At 38.8% G+C, this 8,339-nt stretch overlaps 1 pseudogene across 1 annotated transcript; it reads left to right on the top strand.

The window, feature by feature from the left end:
* Positions 1-1,228: 1,228 nt before the first annotated feature.
* On the top strand, positions 1,229-8,054 carry LOC306647659 (small ribosomal subunit protein uS2-like; annotated as a pseudogene). The gene is made up of 2 exons: positions 1,229-1,341; positions 7,280-8,054. The product of its transcript is annotated as a small ribosomal subunit protein uS2-like (transcript).
* Positions 8,055-8,339: the final 285 nt, after the last annotated feature.

Consider the following 8,339-nt stretch of genomic DNA (forward strand, 5'->3'; position numbering starts at 1 on the left):
AGATTGTGGAACCAACCTAGATGTCCTTCAATTGATGAATGGATAAAGAAACTGTGGTATATATATACAATGGAATATTACTCAGCTATAAATAATACTAAAATTATGGCATTTGCAGGCAAATGGATGAAATTGGAGAATATCATGCTAAGTGAGATAAGCCAATCTCAAATATCCAAAAGGCAAATGATCTCACTGATAAGCGGATGATGACACATAATGGGGGAGTGGGAGGGGAGCAAGAATGGAGGAAGGAAGGACTGTATAGAGGGAAAAGAGGGGTGGGAAGGGTGGGGGTGAGGAAAAAAATAACAAACCTCATTACCCTATGTAAATGTATGATTCCACAAATGGTATGCTGTTACTCCATGTACAAACAGAAACAACATGTATACCATTTGTTTACAATAAAAATAAATTTTAAAAAAAAACCATATAGGCACTGTAGGAAACAAATTTGGCATTTCTAATAAAGCTGAACCTGCCCACCTTCTTTGACTCAGCAAGTGTGCTCCCAGGTAACACAGCCCAGCTGTATATGTACATCAGATACACATAGAAAAACATTCTTAGCAGCATTGTTTGTACTAACAAAACACATAAAATAATTTTCCATTAATAACAATGGATAAATATCATAACTGAAAATGAATTAAACCACAGTTGCACTCATCAACATGACTAAAACTCACAAATGTAACTGCACTGGAGAATGTAGGAGCTTGAGGGGGACAGCAAAGATTCAAGGCAACTAGGTGAAAGGTCAAAGCTGGCAAAAGGAGAAAAAAGAGGAGCCAGTTTGGAGAGAGCTTAAGTTTACCAAAGAGGCCGAGGAAGTCCCACAAGAATAAGATATAAGAGATAGTGGAGCACATCTAGTCAGCAGGGTTCTGGGGAAGAGGTGGTTACTCCACGGAGAAGTTCCATGAGAGAAGCAGACTCCTTTAGAGAACAGAGAGAGGCCATGTGTGCATGGAGAAAGAAGAGAGGGAGAGAGGGAGAAACTTCAGACCACAAAGCTCTAAAAAAAAAAAAAAAAAGAAAACTTTTCAAATATCTCATCATCGGGTTTCACTAAGAGAAACAGTAAACAACCCTGAAGTACTAAATTCTTTTCCTTTTTCTTCTTATTAACTAAAGTTATCTATCAAGTGACTTGAAATCAAAGCCAAAAATCCTTTTATGACTTAACTGTAAATGAAAGAAGAATTCCCAAAGTGGTGTGCAAATGATGCTGCCTTCCCAAGACCCAGAACCACTTCCAAAGATAGCTGAAAGCAAAGACAACACAGATAAACCACCTCGAGCCCACTGCCGTACCAGAGCTGACAACAGGATGATGTCAGAAAGGAACTCCTGCCTCTGCTGTTTGAAGAAAATGTCATGGTTGTATTTTAGGGTAGTATATGCTGAACCCTGTCACAATCTCAAAATCCATTTAAATGGGTAAATAGTTCACTTGAACAACAACAAAAAAAAAAAAAAAAAACCAGTAAATTGCAAATAGGACAGAAAAAATCTCCCAAAGTAGACGTAAAAAGAAAAAAGATGGAGGATAGAAGAGATGTCAATGAATGGATATAGAGGATAAAATACAGAGCTCTAACATAACAGGAAGCTCTAGAAGAGAAGAATGGAGAAAACTGAAGAAGTAACATTTGAACAGATAATGGCTGCATTTCTCCCCAAAATACAGAAAATCACTAGTTGTCAGATTACAAAGGCCCGTCAAACGTCATTTAAGAGTTAAAAAGAATTCATAGACCCACATTATAATGAAATAGCAGACCATTAAGGGAAATAAAGAAAAACATAAAAACTACTTTCCAAGAAACACAATAAGTACAGAGGAAAGACAATAAGATTGACAGTGGACTTCTCAATAGTAACAATAAAAAATATTACCAAAATATGGAGAGATATAAATGTGGAACTTAGAATTCTATTAAATAAGAAAGGAGGGGGAAATTTCAGACATATAAAAACAGACTTTTACTGTCTACAATCTTTGTTAAAAGCAACACTAAAGATGTACTTTAGTAGGAAGAAAATAAAATCCCAGAAGGAGTAAGTAAAGCAAAAATGAGAAAAGACAATAACAGATAATTAATGCTTGTAAAATAAGAATAAGAATTTGTATGTCTAAGAATTATATGATGAGACAGTAACATACTAGTTTAAAAGCACAAACTGAAGTCAGACTGAGTTTGAATATGAACCAAAGTTATCTTTCAAACTAAGGAAATAACTCAAAGAACAATTATGACATCTAAGAAAGTAATTCATATTTTTGTCTCTGTTGACCATCAACAGAGATTAACAACAGAGTAATGCAAGAGCTGAGTTGAAAAGACAAACTGTGATTTTCAGATGAGTTAAACTTTCGTTAGGAATCTTAACCAAAAATATTAAGAAAGAAAATTTTCCTATTGTTCAAAAAGTTTTTCATGACTGCCTTATTTGGATATTCAATCCAGGGAGTAAATATGTAATGTCTTTGCAAAACTATTTTATTCTTTTAAAATCTTGCTTTGAAAAAAATAAAAAATGTTACCAAAGAGAAGCTAGACAGGTAGAGGGAAGAAAATTGTGTTGAAGACACTCGTAAAGTCCTGCTGGACCAGGAAGAGATATGAAACTCTGGGTTGGTAAGGTACTTGACAAATTTCTTTAGTTTCATGTGATGAAATTACATATTGGGTAGGATTCGGTTTTATCTAATTCCTTTGCATTATGGCCAAAAATTATCACAATTCAATTACATTTTAGTTCTCTAACTATTTAAATGTTTAATATATGCAGAGGTCTTCAGTTCTCTTTCCAATAAATAGAGTATAATTTGGCAACTTGCAAAGAATTGCCTCTGTCTAAAATCACCTCCTTCTCATCATTTTACAAGCCCTACAATGCTTTCAGATTCCTAAAGGATGGCCACCAGGCTTGTTCTTCTACTTTCCACATAACTAGCTTAATTTCAAACACAATTGGCCTTTCTTCGGGTTGAATAGATTCCTCTAGCTTTCCTCTAGCTTTCACTCTGGCAAGCAATACCATAAATCTTTCTTACCAGGGTTTCTCCTTCTTGGGATTCACTTCTATTTTATTGTTAATAACAATCAGTTTCTAAGAACTTTGTTATTTTACACCAGTCACACTTTAAATGTCTTTCTTTTGGATTATTTGGCGAGGCTTATTGGAGTCAGAATAAGTATTATCAACATGCATTTATTCAATAAATAAACACTGGGAACCCCAACTTACCAGTCCCTGTTCTGCTCAAAAACATTTTTCTGGGGCTGGGGAGATAGCTCAGTTGGTAGAGTGCTTGCCTCCCGAGCACAAGGCCCTGGGTTCAATGCCCAGCACCGCCAAAAAAAAAACATGTTTCTGCTCAAAAACCCTCTTAAAGCTTGCCACCTCACTCTGAGACAAGCCCAGACCATTCTGCTGTTCTACAAACCTACCTTCCCTCATCTTCCACAATCTCCCTGATCTCTCCTTTACTCTGCTGCTGTTTACACTGGCCTCCTTGCTGTTCCTCTAGACAGCCTGTCATATTCCCACCCTAGGATCTTTGTGTCCACAAGTGTGGCCTCATAGTGGCCAGAATTCCCCTCCCAGCCCCTAGACTTTGACTTGACCATAACAACCTATTTTGCTCACTGGGAGTTAGTGGAGATGATTCAACAGAGCCTTAAAATATCTTGCACTATTAAGCCTGGTCTCTTGCACTCCATCTTTTTTGCCATAAAAAAATAACAGGAATTTGGTATTGCAGTGGTGTTAAAAAATTGGGAGATATACAGAACATATGTGAATATAAACAATAACCTGAAATCAAGTCAAGCCTGGATTACAAAAACCCTAGAACCACAGACATCAGGTGTTGTAAGCTACAGATTTTTAGGCAATTTCTTATAGAACCTTATTGTGAAAATAACAAACAAATTGAAATCCACCAACTCTCCGATAATTCACACCCTTTCCATGTTTTTTTTCCTTAATAGCACTTAAAGAGAATACATATTTTACATCTTTGTTTATTCTCTATCTCCCTGTATAGCATATGCACACACATTCTTACCCAAATAGAAGCCCCATAAAGAAAATAATTGCTGTTTTATTGTTATCACCCCTGTACTAAGAAAAAGATCTGCTAAGGGTTCAAAAAGCATTGTTAAATGAAAAATAAGACAGCCAGAGTCCCTGCACTCGTGGAATTTACATGTAATGGAGAAACCCAGAAAATCAGCAAGTATGCAATAATTATTTTAGATAGTTATGAGTATTATAAGCAAAATAAAGAGTATGGAATAGAAATGATAAAGTGCTAGTAGGAAAGAGTGTATAGGAGATTAAACAAAGTCGTGAGGGAGTATCACATAAGCCTTGTCCTGAATTCAGTCTTGAATACGTCTCGGGAGACCGTTCCGGATAAAGAGAATTGAAAATGCAGTGACACTCAGGCAAGAACGAGCTTTTTCTTCAAGGACAAGAACCAGAGCTTAGAATGGTAGGGGATGATGAACAGGTAGACAAGATCTGATCACCAGGTGTCTCCCGGGGCCTCATATGGTCTTCAGATTTTAATCTAATCATAATCGGAAGCCTTTAGAGAGTTTATATAGGAAGTGGTTTGTTTTTTAGATCACTGTGCGTTACATGAGTCATAGGGGCAAGAAGGAAGGGAGGGAGATGAGGAAGGAGCTGCTGCACTTAGTAAGGGCAAGAGCCCGTGGTGGCCAGACTGATCAGAGGTATTGGCAGGGAAGGTGAGGTAACTGTAATCACTCGTGAAAGCAGAGGTAATAAGAATGGCTGGCTGAATAGACAGATGTGTTGTACAAGAGAAGGAGTCATCTGGAGGCTGAAGAGACTCGAATCAAGGGTGGCCACTTAGTTTCTGTCTGAACAACTTACCAAATAGTAGTTTCATTAATTGAGTTGAAGGTGAGCAGTTACAGGGAAGAGACATAATGAGCTCCATTTTGTACAATTATGATCAGCTTCTCTATACAAGGCACTATGATACACAGAAGTCACAGGTATCTGTTCTGAAGAACACTTAAGCTTTTGTCAGTCGCTAAATAGAATCAATAGTTTCACTGCTATCTAGATACTACTAGACGCAGCTCAGATCAAAACACAAACAGAATGGTCCACAGCAGATGCTGCCATTCTCTGGTTCTTATTAAACAATCTTGGATAGTTTGGTTTAGTCAGGGACAAGTATGTGACCAGTTAAAAAATACTTATCATATAAACCATTTATGGTTAAAAAAAAGGGGGGGGGGGGAAACGAATACATATTTGAGTTAGCTTTAGAGTCATTTAAGAATCTCTAGAAGGATTAAAAAAAAGAAGAAGAAGAAAGACAACTATCCGTAGCTATTGAGGGGAAGGGTACAAAAGTAGAAATGAGGGAGATATGTAAAAGTAAGATTTTACACTTGGATATTTTAAGTTTGATAATGAATTAGCTATTCAAAAGAATTGAAAAAAATTAATTTAAAAAAAAAACTCAACCCTTCACAAATTCCCTCACAGCTAGAGGTGATCAAGTGACAGTGTAGCAATGAGATTATAAATGAGAAGGGCTTCACCTTCCTGATAAACATAAAGGCAAGCTCTTCTTATAAGGCTCTTCTTATAATGGCTGCAGCTGGAGCAACCATTTGTGACTGGGAGAACAAAAAGCCACACCATAAAGAAACTGGGTCCTTGGCAACTTCCTCAAGCAGTTAACCAGCTCCAACCACCTACCTGGACCCCATGTTTTATCAGAAGGTATTAGATTAACCCCTCTAGATGAGATAAAGTTGTAACTGAAACAGTCTTGGAACCCAAGTCAGGCCTGCACCATGATAGAAAGGTGGCTAATGGATGGTCACAGTGGCAAGAAAATGTGACAGAAGGAACATAATGCCCCAAGGCACTTCTATATTAATTTCTTAGAATAAGTGGTTAAAAAAATAATATCATTTCCAACTCTCATAATTTACCTATTCTGATACATGTTTGGATAGCTGAGTTCCTCATACAAGCAATATAGAAGTTTTCACTGATTTCTTGTCTTACGTAAGTCATAGGAAGATACTATGAAAAGTATAGGACAAAAGATCTAAGGAGAAGTAGAACACTTGGAATGGACCCACAACTTGAGCCAGTTATCCCACTCCTCAGTTTATACCCAAAGGACTTAACATCAGCATACTACAATGATGCAGCCACATCAATATTTATAGCAACTCAATTCACAATAGCTAGACTGTGGAACCAACCTAAATGGCCTTCAATAGATGAATGGATAAAGAAACTGTGATATATGTACACACACAACACACACACACACAATGGATATTATTCAGCCATAAAGAAGTATAAAATTATGGCATTTGCAAGTAAATGGATGGAGTTGGAGAATATCATGCTAGTGAAATAAGCCAATCCCAAAAAACCAAAGGCCAAATGAATTCTCTGATAAGTGGATGATGAACATATCGGGGTGGGGGTGAGGAGAATGGAGAAGGATGGATTGTGTAGAGGGAAATGAGGGGTGAGGAGGGGGCGGGGGGAGGAAAGGATAATAGTGACAAACATCATTACCCTATGTACAGTGTATGATTATGCAACGGCAAATGGTATGACTCTACTACTCATGTACAACCAGAGAATGAAAGTTGTACCCCATTTGTGTCAATTAATTGAAAATATATAAAAGAAGATCTAAGGAGAAGAATTCTAGTATTGATTATGTCTAACTATGATTTTTTAGCCAATACCTGTCCAGAATTTGGTATAAAATCAGTTGGTTACCATTTGAATTCATAACAAGAGTACAGAATAGCTATTTTTTAAATTACAAAGCCTTAAATTCTACTACTTTTCACCTGAAATGAGTATTTAAAGATGATGGTCAAGAATAACCCAATCAATAAGTTGGCAAAGGAACTGAACAGGCATTTTACAGAAGAAGAGATATGAAAGATCAAACATATATATGAAAAAATTTCAACATCTCTAGCAATTAGAGAAATGCATACTAAAACTACACTGAGATTTCATCTCGCTCCAGTCAGAATGGCAATCAATATGAGTGAACAGCTTTCTGTGCTACCCAGGGAGGGATCCAGATGGCATTGCTCTTGATTCCCGTGGTAACTTAAAAGGGAAACTGTCACAATGTACCAGAGCTCTTGTCCTGCAAATGAAGGAAGAGGAGTCCTCAAATTCCTTGCAGCAGGAACCCCACTGGGTGGCACCCAACCTTGATTTCCAGATGGAACAGAAGGAAAAGTGAAGGCATTCTACATCATAACTCTGAAGAGGACCTGGGAGAAGCTTCTGCTGGCAGCTGGTGCTACCGCTGCCATCGAAAACCCTGCCGATGTCAGTGTCATATCCTCTGGGAATACTGGCCAGCGGGCTGTGCTGAAGTTTGCTGCTGCCACTGGAGCCACTCCTGTTGCTGGCCACTTCACTCCTGGAACCTTCACTAACCAGATCCAGGCAGCCTCCAGGTGCCACGTCTTCTGGTGGTACTGATCCCAGGGGCTGACCACCCGCCTCTTACAGAAGCATCTATGTCAATCTGCCCACCATTGCTCTGTGTAACAGACTCCCCTCTGTGCTACGGGACATTGCCATTCCATGAAACCAATAAGGGAGCTCATTCTGTGGGTCTGATGTGGTGGATGCCGGCCCGAGAAGTTCTGCACATGTGTGACACCATTTCCCATGAACACCCGTGGGAGGTCATGCCTGATCTATACTTCTACAGAGATCCTGAAGAGATTGAAAAGGAAGAGCAGGCTGCTGCTGAAAAAGCTGTGACCGAGGAGGAATTTCAGGGTGAATGGACTGCTCCAGCTCCTGAGTTCTCTGCTACTCAACCTGAGGTTGCAGACTGGTCTGAAGGTGGGCAGGTGCCCTCTGTGCCTAGTCCAGCAGTTCCCTACGGAAGACTGGATGTGCCCAGCCCGCCGCTGAAGACTGGTCTCAGCTCCCATGCTCAGGCTACTGAGTGAGTAGGAACAACCATGGAGTGGACTTGAGCTGTCCTGTGGACACTTATTAAGCAAGATGGAAATGAGGTTACGGAAAATAAACACCAGTTTTCTTAAAAAAAAAAAAAGAATACAAGGGAAACGAATGTGGCAAGGATATGGGGGGAAAGGTAACTCATACATTGCTGCTGGGAACCGCAAATTGGTTGCTGAACTACTAGGGAAAGGAGTGTAGGAAGATTCCTCAGAAAACTTGGAATGAAACCACCATTTGACCCAGTATCCCACTCCTTGGGCGTATACCCAAAAGACTTAACTCAGCATACCTATAGT

This window comes from Sciurus vulgaris, assembly GCF_902686455.1.
Source record: "Sciurus vulgaris genome assembly, chromosome: 17".
NCBI lineage: Eukaryota > Metazoa > Chordata > Mammalia > Rodentia > Sciuridae > Sciurus > Sciurus vulgaris.